This window comes from Astyanax mexicanus, chromosome 17 (assembly GCF_023375975.1).
Source record: "Astyanax mexicanus isolate ESR-SI-001 chromosome 17, AstMex3_surface, whole genome shotgun sequence".
Taxonomy (NCBI): Eukaryota; Metazoa; Chordata; class Actinopteri; order Characiformes; family Acestrorhamphidae; genus Astyanax; species Astyanax mexicanus.
Window position 1 is genome coordinate 42,037,535 of NC_064424.1, and position 15,017 is coordinate 42,052,551.

Genomic DNA, 15,017 nt, shown 5'->3' on the forward strand with positions numbered 1-15,017 from the left:
TCGTAGAAACTGCTTTTTTTGTCGTAGATCAAAAAATGCTGTCTGCAATCTGTTGCTCTGTCTCTGCAACTCTTTTGGTTTCAGACCACCTCTAGACCCGAACCTGGACACTTTCTATGAAGTACATGAACTACATTTAAACTGGGAGGGGAGCAACCAAAAATCATAATAATAGTAATCATAATAGCGATCTATTCTGCCTGTCAAAAAAATTGTGTGCAATGCACACAACATTATGGGTGACATACCCAGAGTTCAAAAGAGGACAAATTGTTGGTGCACGTCTTGCTGGAGCATCTGTGACCAAGAAAGCAAGTCTTTGTGATGTATGAAGAGCCACGGTATCCAGGGTAATGTCAGCACACCACCAAGAAGGACCAACCACATCCAACAGGATTAACTGTGGACGCTGTAAGAGGAAGCTGTCTGAAAGGGATGTTCGGGTGCTAACCCGGATTGTATCCAAAAAACATAAAAGCACGGCTGCTCAAATCACGGCAGAATTCAATGTGCACCTCAACTCTCCTGTTTCCACCAGAACTCAGAACTGTCCGTCACCACAATAAATTATTGTGGTCTAAAATCAGGTGTTTCAGTTTCATTGTCCAACCCCTGTATATCTGCAGAAATAAGATTTTTCAGTACAATAACAGAGCTTTAATAAGTGCAAGGTCTGTGTTTAATTACGTGCTCATGGAGGAAAGAGACAGGTCTTCGTTGGGTCTTGATGTGTCCAAAAGTAGCCAGACACCTGCACTAATTAGTGAATTCTGCTACTATAGGTTCACCTATTGGTGGAACATGCATTCAGTTACACACACACACACACACACACACACACACACACACACACAGAGCTTTTATATTAGCTTTTTTCAGTGACCTTATCTCATATTATTAGCTAAAGATTGTCCTACATTGAAGCAGCTTCAGTAAGTTTCAGTATAATGTAAAACTACTGTTTTAATAAAAGTAAAAGTAACTCTTGAGGAATATTTGGAAGTTTTACTTTAAAACTTTTACACTAACAGTTGTTTTAGGGTTTTTTTTTCTTTACAGCACTCACAGTGTTTCTGTCATTAACTGCTGTGGATTTCCTTGGTCTACCTGTTCAACATCTGTTACTAAGTACACCAGTGACGACTTTCTTCTTCAGGACATTGCAAACAGTTGTTCTGGATATGGACAATATTTGTACAATGGCTCTGATTGAGTTTCCATCTTTTCTCAGCTTCACAATTGCATGTTTTTCACCAATAGACAGCTCTCTTTTTTTTTTTTTTATATAAATGCACAGATAAAACCCAAATCCGAAACTGAATGATGTTTATTATATAATTAATGTTTAATGATAATTCATGAATCAGGTCACACCTGGGCAACAAAACACACCTGAGAGTCACATGTTCCAATACTTTTGCTCACAAGAAAGATGCGTACTATCTGTGCTATCATCTAAACAGTGTATCAGATGCATTTATTATTCATATTAACCTTATATTAATAGTTTAATGTCAAATTCATTTTCAATCTACACCAGAAATAAAGCAATTGACCTGAATGTTCCAATACGTTTGGACCATTGTAGCTGTAGCTATATATATATATATATATATACACACACACACACACACACACACATATATATATATATATATATATATATATATATATATATATATATATATATATATATATATATATATATATATATATATATATATATATATATATATATATATATATATAATGTTTAAACATATGAACTTATTGAACAGTCCTGACCCTGTAAACCAAACTAAAACAAAAACAAAATCTCTTACATATTCGTAACTAATTTGTACTTATATTTATAGTTTGTAAATAGCAGAAAGCTGATTAAATCTGTATTTAATTACACAGCTTAGCATTTGGCACCATCATGTTTCAGACCTTTACAATTGTATTACTCAACAAATAATTGTTTTCCAGGTGCCTTAACTGGCCTGCATGGGGTCATCTGAGGAAATGCTGATGAAATATTAATGAACGCTTACAAACAAGCACAAGAACAAGCAGCGAAAACATGGGGGAAACATGGAGGAATCCTAAACAGATAAATGTTTTTAACAACCCTCAAGGATGTGCTTTACATATTTGTTGGTGTACATATCAGTGGTATAAAAAAAGTGGCACTCCTGATAGTTTTTATGATTTCCCTTTATAAATCATTGGATGTTCGGATCAGCAATTTCAGTTAAACACAGCAGACAAACACAGTGATATTTGAGAAGTGAAATGAAGTTTATAGGATTTAAAGAAAGTGTACAATAACAAAAAAATAAAGCTGGTCATTTTATTGATTATTATTGGAACACTAAATTTGTTTGGTATGCTCATTGACACTTGACCTTTATACACAGGTGAATCCAATTATTAGAAAGAGTTAAGGTGTCCAATTGCATGTTCTTTTCTCTCATCATCTTCTCTGAAGAGTGGCAACATGAGAGCCTCAAAACACACCTCTCAAACAACCTGAAAACAAAGATTGTTCAACATCATGGTTTAGAGGAAGAATACAAAAGCTCAAACCTCAGAGATTTCAACTGTCAGTTTCCACTGTGAAGAACAGAGTGAGGAATTAGAAGATCACAGGCACAGTTCTAGATAAGATCTGAAGTGGCAGAACAATAAAAATCTCAGATAAGCAGAGGAGAAGGATGGTGAGAACAGTCATAGTCAACCCAAAGACCTCCAGACCAGCTCCAAAGACCTACATCATCATCATCTTGCTGCAGATGGAGTCACTAAATATTGATGTTCAGTTTTTCTGTTGGGGTGCCCAAATGTATGCACCTTCTAAAAGTTGATGTCTGTAAGATTTGGGATTTGGGGTATTTAGGGCCCTCTCTGGTGAGAATGGATAATTGCACCAAGCATGTGGAAAAATTATGTTACACTGGGCGGGTGTGATGCGGTCTCCTTTCAGAGCGCATGAATCCGATTCCAGGTTATGTTCAGTCAGAGAGAGAGAGAAAGCAACTTCACTCCTTTGTTTCTTTGTTTTTACTATGAGTGAATGAGACACTGAGGTCTGAGTTTCCTCTTCTGAAGTCTCCATTGCTCCACCAGCCACTCGCGTTCAGTAAAACTGAGCCAGATCTTCTTTTAGAGGCTGTACATGAGACGTAAGTTTGTAAAGACACGTGACGTGGCCAGAAGAAGAACTCCCTTGAAAAGTGTCCTGACCCCCCAGTTTTAAGAATTAATATATAAGGCTTAGCAGGAATGGTCGTTTCAGCACACTGGTACCATTAAACACAATATTTTGTCCCTTTTCCACTCAGAAAAGCTTCTGTTTTCAGTTTAGAAACAATATAATATGGACTGCCACTTTTAAATTTTGTTTAAAGAATTATTGCACACTTTCTGTAAATCGTATAAACTTCATTCCACCCCTCAAAACACAGTATCACTATGTTCATCTGCTATAAGATATATTTAAATTAAATTGCTGATCTGAACAACCAATGATTTACAAAGGAAAATTATGAAAATTATCAGGGGTCGCAACTTCTGGACCAATCAGCACCTCCTAACTTCTCAACAAAGAAGTGATGTCACTGCCGAAACTACAGAACCAACACCATAGTTCCCTCTTCACTAGCGGTGTAGTAGTGGTTTTAAATAGGTTGCTCATAATAAGTTGTTTGACAAAGCTTGACAGCATTGAATCTGACTCTCAGGAGTTCCCATCACACCTCGCAAAACGAAGAGAAATCAAAGTGCACGCGCTACGGGGTAATGATGCACGGAGCGTGTCTTGAATAAGCTCTCAAAGCCTGTAATACCCAGCATGTGGGTCGCTCAATTTAGTCTGTTGTCAAAAAGTTGTACAGAATATGTAACAGTGTAAACAAAGGGATCATCAGCATTCGAGTCTAGTAGCAAACATGCCTGTTTACGTTGAGCTTTTTGTGATAGTTATTTGTAAGGATATACTGTACCAGTCATATGTCTTCAATCCAGTGATTTTTTTTATGTTTTTTTTTTAGTCTATTAATTGTAATAGATTAAGTCATCCAAAGTATTAAGAAAACAAATGGAATTATATAGTAAAAATATTTTTTTAACAAACAGAACATGGAAAAAATATTAATTAATTACTTGAATTTCTTTCTTGTGTTTGAGAGCGTCAGTTGTAAAGTTGTGAAGAGGTAAAGTAAAGTTGTGAAGAGGTAAATCCATATTATGAGAAGCAAAAACTACTCAACTAAATAAAGAAAAAAAAATACTTTAAGAAATGAAGCTCATTCAGTACAGAAAATGTCAAGAACGTTAAACAGATCCTCAAGTGCAGTCACGAAGAGCGAGAAAAATGCTGAAAATGATAAAACTTGGCTCTCATCAGGACCACCCCAGAAAAGGAAGAGCAAGAGTTACCTCTGTTGCACAGAATTTCATCAGATGCCTCAGAAAGCTTAGACAGTTAACAGCACCCCAGATAAAAGCAGCTAAATTCTTCACAGAGTATTTTTTGAGCTTTTGTTTTTTAAGTTGGTTTGTCTCATTCCGCTATAATCCACTTTTTCTTGTTCTTTGTGAAATACTATAGGTCTCTTTGAGTTGTACAGCAGAAGGAGTTATAGCTAAGGAGGAGCTTACAGCTCTGTTTACACAGCTAGTTAGCATTAGCTATCTTGTGTAAGTAACTGTAGGTTTAAATAGGATCTCCGGTTGATTCAACATTTTACCGAAACCTTAAATCAGGGGTGTCCAAACTTTTTTTTGTTGGGGGCCAGAAGGAGAAATATATATGAAGTCACGGGCCACAGACTCTGTAATAAAACAAATAATGAAATACACCACTTTAAATAATACTTTTTTCCTGATTATTTCATTTACACAATTTTACTTGACTTACTATCTTTATCTTTGACAGTGTTGTGTAAACTAAGATTTTTCATATTGATGTTTCATTTCATGATGTCTCTTAATATTAAACTCCTTAATTACGGCAACATTTAGACTCTTTGGCCTGTTTTTCTGCGCTAGAAATGCGCACCCTTTCCCCTTTTAGACTCTTTGCCCAGTTTTTCTGCGCTAGAAATGTGCACCCTCTCCGCTTTTAGACTCTTTGCCCCGTTTTTCTGCGCTAGAAATGCACACCCTCTCCGCTTTTAGACTCTTTGGCCCGTTTCTGACACCTAGCGTTCAAACTTTGAATCTCACATTATAAAAACCTGCTTAACAGCGGGCCAACTTTCATTCTATTTTCTAAAATACCTTGCCGGCCGCTCCAAAAAAGGAAACGGGCCGCAAATGGCCCGCGGGCCGTAGTTTGGACACCCCTGCCTTAAATATACACTAGGAAAGCACGGTTTGACAAGGTAGCACAACTCGATAGAGCACCAGTCAAAGCGGGAGCCGTTCACTTTTACAAGATTTTACAAGAACCAAATACAGTCTTTCTTCAGAGACCTCTCATTCAGTGATCTAAATCAGGGCTAAATAGAAACACCTGAACCTGAGCACTTTTTTTTTTTTTCAGAAAAAACGGCTCACATGGCATTCATTTATACTAGTGACAACAACTAGATATTTTAAAATAAATGAAAAAAAAATGATGAAATGAGACCATCAAGACTTTTTAAAATATTTTTACTGCATACTATGACTACCTATTAAGAAAAACATTGTATGAGAAAGTGTGCCCAAACTTTTAACTAGTACTGCACAGCTTTTTATTTTGTGTACACTACACCATAGAAGTAATTAAATGCTAACTTGATCAGTATTTTAATTAGTAATTTATAGTCTAGGTGGCACAGTGGTGCAGTAGACAGTTCAAGAGGTCTGTGGTGGTGGGCCAGCTCTGGTCTTCTTTTGGGAGGAATTTGGTCTAAACTACATTTGGCCCAGTTCTGCATGGCCGATGCCAAGGTTCAGCTGATGCTGCCATGCAGCCGATTCTTCATACTGTCTGGGCATGAGTGTCCATGTGGGTTTCTTCTTCCTCTGGTTTCCTCCCACCTTCCAAAAACAAGTGTAGGTCAGGTAGCTTTGCTAAATTAACACTTAGGTTTGAAAGGATGTATGTTGTAGCCTATGATAGATTTAGGCTGATAGACTGTCCAGTGGGCATTCATGTCTTGCGTGCATTAACTCAAGGCAGGCTCTAAGCCCACTCTGTCTCATTGGGTTTGCACTTGGGGCCCTATTTTAATGATCCATACACCTATAGATCACTAAAATAGGGCCTCCAAGTCATAAACCGTGCACCATGCAGCTTAGGGCTGAGGGATTTAGGACATGTTAGTGTGTTTTTGCTATCATAACGACAGGAAAAGTATGCCTTACGTGGCTCCAAACGTACAAAAGGCGTGTACAAAAGGGGTGTACAAAAGGGGTGTGTTTTGGGTACTTCTCAGCAGAAGAAACATGACCTGGTTGTTTTTGTTGCTGTGAAGGTGAGCAAGCAGATCATTTACGAGAACAGCGATGTTATATTAATTTGTATTATATTTACTGTTCGTGTAAAAGTTGGATTTGTGCACTGCACAGAAGTTAAAATACGAATCCACCAAAATCAGTCAGTTAAGAGCACTTGGTTCTCAAACGGAATGGTATGCCCAAAACATGCCCATGATTCGTTAAAATAATTAGTACATGCCATTTGTGCATCTTGAGCTGTGCAAGGGATACTTATCCCATCGTTACAATAGCAAAGACAAACTGCCATGCCCTAAATCAATCTGCATGGTTGACAGTTCGCCAAAATAACAGTTCGCTAAAATTCAGGTAGCCCAGTGATTAAGTGTGCTCAATGATTCAGGTTAGGCTTCGGACCCACTGTGACCCTGACCACAAAGAAGCAGATAAGTAGATGGATAGATGGAAATGTGGATGGATGGATGGATGGATGCATGGATGGATGATGAGCCATTAACCAGTAATGAGGTGGTACAGTAGGGATTGTATGGCCTCCACAGCTGTAGTGGTACGGGTTTCGGGTAAGATGCTTGCTGTGTTCCCTATTTGTAAGAAGTTTAGTGGGTTCCCCCAGTGTTGATATGGCTTTCCTTCAGTAATAGTAGGTAAATCGGCTATGCTAAATTGCAGGTTACTGTCGTTTACCACTGTCTTTTTGCTGTGAAGATGCTTGAAGATGAGGAAGAAGACACAGCAGACATTGTCTTAGGTGTAGTACAATGATTTATTACAAAAGACTAAGGCAAAACCTTCAAGGCTTCCTAGGCCAGCCTTGGAGAGAGATGTTTTCCGGATTTGAAGTTTCCGCTCTCTCTCCCCCTCCCCACTCTTGGGGGCCTCCTTATATATGGTGATATGGTATATATCTGGAAACACTTAAGACATACATAGCCATAGACAGCCATAGACCGAAACTACCTAAAGAATAGCATACCTGTCAAGTCTCCCATTTTGGCCGGGAAACTACCGTATTTTACGCCTCTTTCCCGCCGTCCTCCCGTTTTTTAATTTTCCCGTAAATGTCCCGTATTATATTAATATTAAAAAAAAACTTTATTATTAAGGAGACGGGGCACTGACCGCTCTGTGTCTCTTAACCAATCGTGGTGCCGGTTCAGGGAGAAAGTCCCGCCTTTCAGGAGAAACAGCCAATCAGCTTGCTGGTTTTGCGGAGCGCGAAGGAGGGTTAGTGTGGGGAAGACCCCCCGCCCCCCATCGCTGTGAGTTCAGGCAGCTAGTCGGAGCTGCTGATGTTAAAATAGATCTGGATATACAGCGATTTTTCTAAAAGAAAATATTTTTCTGATAGCTGCTTAAAAATACTCATCTGAATCAAAACACACAGATTAAACCTTTTAAAAATAAAAAAATTACAGATAATCTAATTGTAGTCTGTAAGTGGTTCACATGTGGTTATTTTAGATTTTTTGTAAACATTGTCTTAAAATGTAAGGGATACTGAACCTTCGTTGGGCTGGTGGGACGGCTTTAAGCGGACGGAGGAAAATATCCCTTATTTTTTAATCTAAAACTTGACAGGTATGGCATAGTTACATACATTAGTGAAGAGAAATAAACTGAATATAAAGAAAATACATATGCTGAAAACTACTACTTCATTACTACACTTCTATTCACTCCCACCTTGAGGTAATTTAGAATAGCCAATTGATCTACCGTGGGTGATTTTGGGAGATGGGAGGAAACTCAAGCAGAACTGCAAAAAAAAAAAAAAAAAAAAATATCCACCCACAGATAAAGACCAGAGCAAAGACCAGATCCACAGAGCAAGAATCAGATCCACCACCATGCTTCCCTGAGCTTCTGCTCAAATAGTTAACTTTTCACACCAATCATTTATAAGGATATTATTAACAGTTCAACTAAAGAACAGATTTACAGTGAAGCCCGCCGTCTCAGATACATGCAAGGTTGTTTTTTTTCTGCTTTCTGCTGTCTGTTGTTAAGGTTGAAAGGCAGGTTCAGGGTGGGACTAGATCTTTCACCACCAGGCTGCACTGTATCAGAGGAAAATCCATGAAACATACATCAGAAAAATAACAGCTAATGCACCCATTGTGAAACATGCTCACCTGGATTCTCATACATAAATTCTCTCAATAAACAGATGAAGAGGGAGACAACAGAGGCGATGCAAGATCTTATCAGATTGAACAGAAAGCTGTTTCTTAATGTTTCTTCTATTCTTCTTCTCTCCCTGGCTTTTAACCTTAACAGCATACCTCCTGCTAGACTGTAAAAAAAAAAAAAATAAATAAATAAATAAATAATCACTCGAATAGAAACTCTCTGGCAGGCTTCAGTGACTCTCTGTTGTTATACTTAACTCTCAGTCATTTTTAAACTTTTTTTTTTTTTTTAACGAGAACTGTAAAAATAGTTCAGTCTAATGATGCACCACTTGGGCACTGTCATGGCCTGGTGGTTAGCCCCTCTCTGGGTGGAGTGTTGTGATGGATTGTATAGGCTTTTTTTAGTCCAATACTTTATATGGAACTGAATAGAACAGTTCACCAGAGATTTCACCAGAAGCAGTTTTTTTTCCAGCCTTGTGCCAGCCTTACCACTTATTATATTTTAAGAGATTTCACCATTGCAGATACATTTCTGTTGTCAAAATATATATATTATATATTGCTATGATGTGTTGCAATGCAAGTCGTCCTCATGGTTTGGTGAAAGGTGGTCAGGATGATGAATCTTAATAAAAATGTGTACCACTTTAAAATAAGACTACCTTTATAAAGGGTTTATGAATGGTTTAAAATTCTTTTATTTACGGTTAATAATTAGGTTGTAAATGCCTTAAAAATCATTAATAATCAGTTATAACACATGCGTAGAAAGGGCAACAATATAGATGGCTGTGGGTTCACTACTTGGCAAACAACAGGTCATTGTTGCCCTTTCGACATATGTGTTATAACTGATTATTAATGTTTTAAGACATTTACAACCTAATAAGTAACCATTAATAAACTAATTGTAAACAATTTATAAACCCTTTATAAAGGTAGTCTTATTTTAAAGTGGTACCTAAAAATGTTTAAAGGCTGTTTAAGTATTCAACAAACTAATATAGCATGTGACTATAGCATAAACTTTGGTTACAATTTTATGTATTATATAATAATTTTCTGAAGAATAAAATTGCTAAGGTGAAATTCCCCCTTGGATAAAATGTGTTTTTGTAAATTTAAAGGTCACATAAGGGTTAATAGTTCAATATGATCACACAATTTTAGTTTTGGCTAATGCGAACTATCACATGGACATAGTGAACAACCAAAAAGTGAGCCCTTTAGAACACCAAACCAACAATTTACAACCAACCAAACCAAACTATTTTTATTCTTTTTTACTACACTTTTATTTTTGGCCACAAATCTACGCAAAAAAAAAGTTTATAACAGAACATAAAATATAAAAATGTATTTATTTAATTAATTCATCAAATTTTAAAAGGTATCATTTTAGGTAAAATATTATCATTATAATTAACAAATTGTACCAATTTTTTTTTGCTTGAGTGCTACCACTATGATCAGAAGATTGCTGGCTTGAATCCCGGTCATGCAGCTTGCCATCAGCAACCGATGCCCTGTGAGAGCAGAACTGGCCTTGCTCTCTCTGGATAGGTGGGTAGATGGTGCTCTTTCCCCTCATTGCTTTTAGGGTGATGTCGATCAGCACGAGGCATCTGTGAGCTGATGTATCAGAGTCGCTGCGCTTTCCCCCAAGCATGTTGTGATGCTACTCGGCAACAGGGGTGGATTTGGAAGTTCTGGGGGCCCAAGTAAAGAGGGGCTCTTTCCCCTCATTACTTCTAGGGTGATGTCGATCAGCACAAGGCATCTGTGAGCTGATGTATCGGAACCGAGTCGCTGCGCTTTCCTCCAAGCATGTTGTGATGCTACTCGGCAACAGGGGCGGAATTGGAAGTTCTGGGGCCCCAAGCAATGTTTTTTTCCGGGGGCCCTGATCAAATGGGTTCTTTTGTATAGCAAAATGCAATATTGACTCTGACAACCTAGTTGTTTCAGGTACCTCATCCTCGTCAGACATTACAATTCTTTCGGCTGCGAAAAAATTGGTGAGCTTTGTCAAGCTTTCTGTGCTTTCCTTAATTTTCTTTCTTTTTTTAGGCACCGCTGGGATAAGACCATTTCATGGTTGTGCCGAAGCTACCTTAGTCTACCTCGTCTGGCTTAACTTGGATGTAAAAAAAATAAATAATGCGTTTTTGTTTTGTTTTGTTTTTTTGTTTTTGGCCAGCAGGGGGCCCCAAGCAATTGTGCGGTTTGCATGGTGGTTAAATCCACCCCTGCTCGGCAATGCTGCATCAGCAGCAGTTAGAAAAGAGGCGGAGTCTGACTTCACATGTATCGGAGGAGGCATGTGCTGGTCTTCACCCTCCATGTGTTGGGGATATGCAGCTGGCTGGTAGATGAATAGGTGGGACAATTGGCCACATAAATTGGGAAGAAAAACTCTGGTCCCACTTTATAATAAGTGTCCCTAAGTACTATGTAGTTAGATGGTAACAATCCATGTAACTACAGTGTAACTACTGATGAAGTATACATTGTTACAGATTAACTACAGAGGTACAGGTTATGTAATTACACATGTGTATTAAGGTTAATTTTGACTTGCGTAACTACACACGTGTGTGTGTAGTAGACAATAGCTGTTGGATACAATTATACTCAACTTATCACGCACACTATTACACATGTGTAAGTACATACATTAATCTGTAACAATGTGTACTTCATCAGTTGTTACACTGTAGTTACATGATTATTACCGTGTAACTACATAGTACTTAGGTACACTTATTATAAAGTGGGACCAAAACTCTTTTTGCAGCACACACTTGTATTATATCTCCTTTTAAAAAAACTTAATAAAGCACTCTTCTGATCTATCCAGGGTGGGTAACTGAGGCAATGAGCCAACAAACAAACAAGCAAGCGAGTGACTTACAAGCCATGTCTCTGTGGTGTGTCATATCTGTTTAAAACAAGTAGAGGACCATCTACACTGTAAAAAGTGTAGCCCTGCTCAAATTAAAAAAATTGATGTCCATTTGTTGCATCTAAACTATTTGACTTCACTCAATCTAAATAAAGTCAATTGTTACAACCTGATTATTTTATTTTGACATAAACCCTATTACTTCACTCGACCCAATATTAATTATTCACCTTGATCCAAGTTAAATTCTTTACATTTCAGTTTCGGAACCAAACTAATACATTTAAATTGAACCGAACTTAAAAAAAAAAAACATGGCAGCATATTCAGAAGTTCCAGAAGTTACTGTGGCGTGGAAGATGACGGATTACCAGCGAGATTCGTTTCAGTGCTCTCTTGCTCTTTTTATTTTGCTCTGAGGAGGACACTAAGAGCTGGATTTACGTGGGATTCCACTTTTGAAAGTAAAACTAACTACAGCTCCAACGCAGCTAACCCCACTCCCACACACAGAAAACACACAAAGGGTGAGGCACAAAACAACCACATAACTGATAACTACATGAATAATACTAGAACAGTGATAATAAAACATGACATGAAACTCTGGGATAAACAGTAACATAAACACGCAGAAAAACACCCACTTCCCCCAACAGGGTGAGCTCCCATAATTCCTTGCGCCCCCCCTCCAGTCCCGACGCCACAATACCATAAGCATGCGTTGCTATCTCGTGAGCGCGTTCAGGCACTTTCTCCCTCTCTCATTCTCTCTCTCGCGAGCGCGTTCAGGCACTTTCTCCCTCTCTCATTCTCTCTCTCGCGAGCGCGTTCAGGCACTTTCTCCCTCTCTCCCTCAGTGCTCTGAAGCACTTCTCTACAACTTCTCCCGTGCTCCACAGTGCGCATGCGCAATTCATGTTCGATTCAAATTAAAAATATTACATCCTTATCTCTTTTCTTCGAGTATGATTTCAGTGGAACCAAAACATTTGGTTTATTTCCTTCAGAATTGTAATTAATTTAGTCTGAATCAAAATTGACACATCAAAATTCAAAAAGGTTGAGTTTCACAATAAAGTCAATAATTGTACTATGTGTTCAATCATATTTATTAGCTTGAATGAACAGCTCCATGCTTCACTTTTTACAGTGTAGAAGGAGAGAAAATCTACCCCGTTTCTTCTTCTGATCATAATCCTCTGTCACGCCGCTAACGTGTGAAATTCAGCAGAGTGAATGCGCTTCTTTCTCCCAGCGTTATCTACATTCGAGAACAAGAGCAGCCTCAGCAAGTCAGCGTTCCTTTCTCTCGCGCTTTTTGCCGTGGATTGGAATCAGAGATGGGGAGACAGCTGTTTGCCACATTCTGCCGCGGCACCGTGATGAATTTTCACATTCCTTTTAACCATAAAATTGAAGCTATCATGGCTTCATTGGGCTTGCCTCTCTCTCTCTCCACCCTGCTGGGGTCTTATCATTATCCTGCATCTCTCTCTCTCTCTCTCTCTCTCTCTCTCTCTCTCTCTCTCTCGTCATGCCGCTCAGGGTGGCAGTCCACTGAAATGATCTTACTAACTGAGTGTAGAAATCTGCCTATCTGTCGCCATGCTGCATTACTAACATTCAGGTCAGTGCATTCAGATAAATACAAGCAGGATTTAGTGAAGTAAACACATCACACTTATTAAAAATAAATACATTAAAATGCCCCAAATGTAAAACAAGGTCCTTATAGATATATGTTGTCACTCAGCTGACATCCTTGTGACATGGTCATACAGTTATTTCCAGTCAAGCAAGACCAGTCTTTTATTTGTTAAAATGTGGAGATACCAAAATACTGGAAACGAATTGCAGTTTCCAAAATGTATTTTAATTCACTAATTAAAAAAAACATGACTATTGTGTAGCATTTTAACCCTTGTGTGGTGTTCGGGTCTGTGGGACCCATTTTCACTTTTCATCAAATGATACTAAAAAAATATTTTTTCTAACTCAAACTCATTGGCATTGGCTCATTTTTTGTAAAAAAAAAAACATATATCAAAACACATTTTCGATAAACACACAATGTACACCCCCCCCCCCCCCCCCTACACATTTATATTACATATTACATATTACATATTATATATTCGGTCAAGGGCTAATAAACATTGCTTCATTTGTAAATTTGAAACTAAACTAATTTTCTACTCATATCTTGAGTTTAATTCATTTTCTTTTACATTTTATTAAAAAACGAATAAAAAAAGAGTAGCACTTTTTGAAAGAAATGTAACATAAGAAAGGTAAAGGGCAAATATTAACCATGTAAGCTGTTTATATTGCTTGCAATTTAGGTGAAGCGAGCATGTGTAAAGCATTTTAATGAAAAAATGCTTAATTTTGCTGAATTAAATACAAGTAACAAAGTAAACGAGTAACAAAAATATGAACACCACACAAGGGTTAATCAATAATAATTGAATAATTGTGACTGTATATTGCCCTTTATGTTTCAGTGCAAAAAACAAAAGAAAAGAAAAGATAAGATTTATTGTCTTACTAAACATTTGTAAGTGTAAGGTTATTCTGCTTATTTTAGGAATAATTATCAATCACTCTATTTTTTTTTTAAGTCATTTGAACACAAAACACCAGTGAAGTAATTCTGCTTCGGGTTACCAAATTTAAATAATAATAAAAAAAAAATACATATATATATATATATATATATATATATATATATATATATATATATATATATATATATATATATATATATATATATGTCTCAGTTTACATATATTTTTTTAAATAAATGATTATTTTACATAGTGTTTTTTTTTTTTGCTCTTTTTAGACTTTTAGTCTGCCAATGATGAGAATGATGAGTAAGATTTATTAAAGTTAGTAAAATCACAATAATAAGTCTCAAAATTAGTGAAGTAAGACACTGATTTTGTGGTTTACATTTTACAGAAGAATCTGAATAACTTGTCTGCTCGACTTTTTGTGCTTGTTTTGCATTTATATTACTTCTTAGTAAAACTAATTAAGATCATTATTTCTGAAATAAGCTAAAATATATGTTTTTGGCCTTGAAATTAAATCTTTTTTTTTTCTTTGCATTTCACTTTTTTTCCTGGCTGAAACTGGCAACAGTGAACAGTTTTTGAATGATTGATTGGATCTGAATGAAAGCATTACACTGCCTTCTTTACAGTATCACAATGTATTGCAATATATTGAATGGTAGCCCCTGTACTGTACCGAGTTCTTGCCAACACACAGGCTTTTTAAAATTCTGATAAGAAGAAGAGCTGGATAGACTGTCTCTCTTCTTACTGGTCATCCCGTTTAGCACAGTCCAGTTACTGACACGACTGTGGTGAGACAGAGACAGATACACAAAACCGGCTGATTAAAACATACACTCGAGACACGAGTCTCAGTGGAGCTTGCTCTCTCTCTCTCTCTCTCTCTCTCTCTCTCTCTCTCTTTCTTTCTCTCTTTCTCTTTCTCCGGTTGTGTTATCACCACCAAGCCATCTAATAAAG

At 37.3% G+C, this 15,017-nt stretch overlaps 1 protein-coding gene across 1 annotated transcript in view; it reads left to right on the plus strand.

The window, feature by feature from the left end:
- The first annotated feature begins 4,598 nt into the window (after positions 1-4,598).
- Positions 4,599-15,017, plus strand: part of aurka (aurora kinase A) — an 833,084-nt gene continuing 822,665 nt past the window's right edge. The window contains exon 1 of the mRNA XM_049466065.1: positions 4,599-4,608. The gene's annotated coding sequence lies outside the window, so the exon portion shown is untranslated. The remainder of the gene's footprint in view (positions 4,609-15,017) is intronic.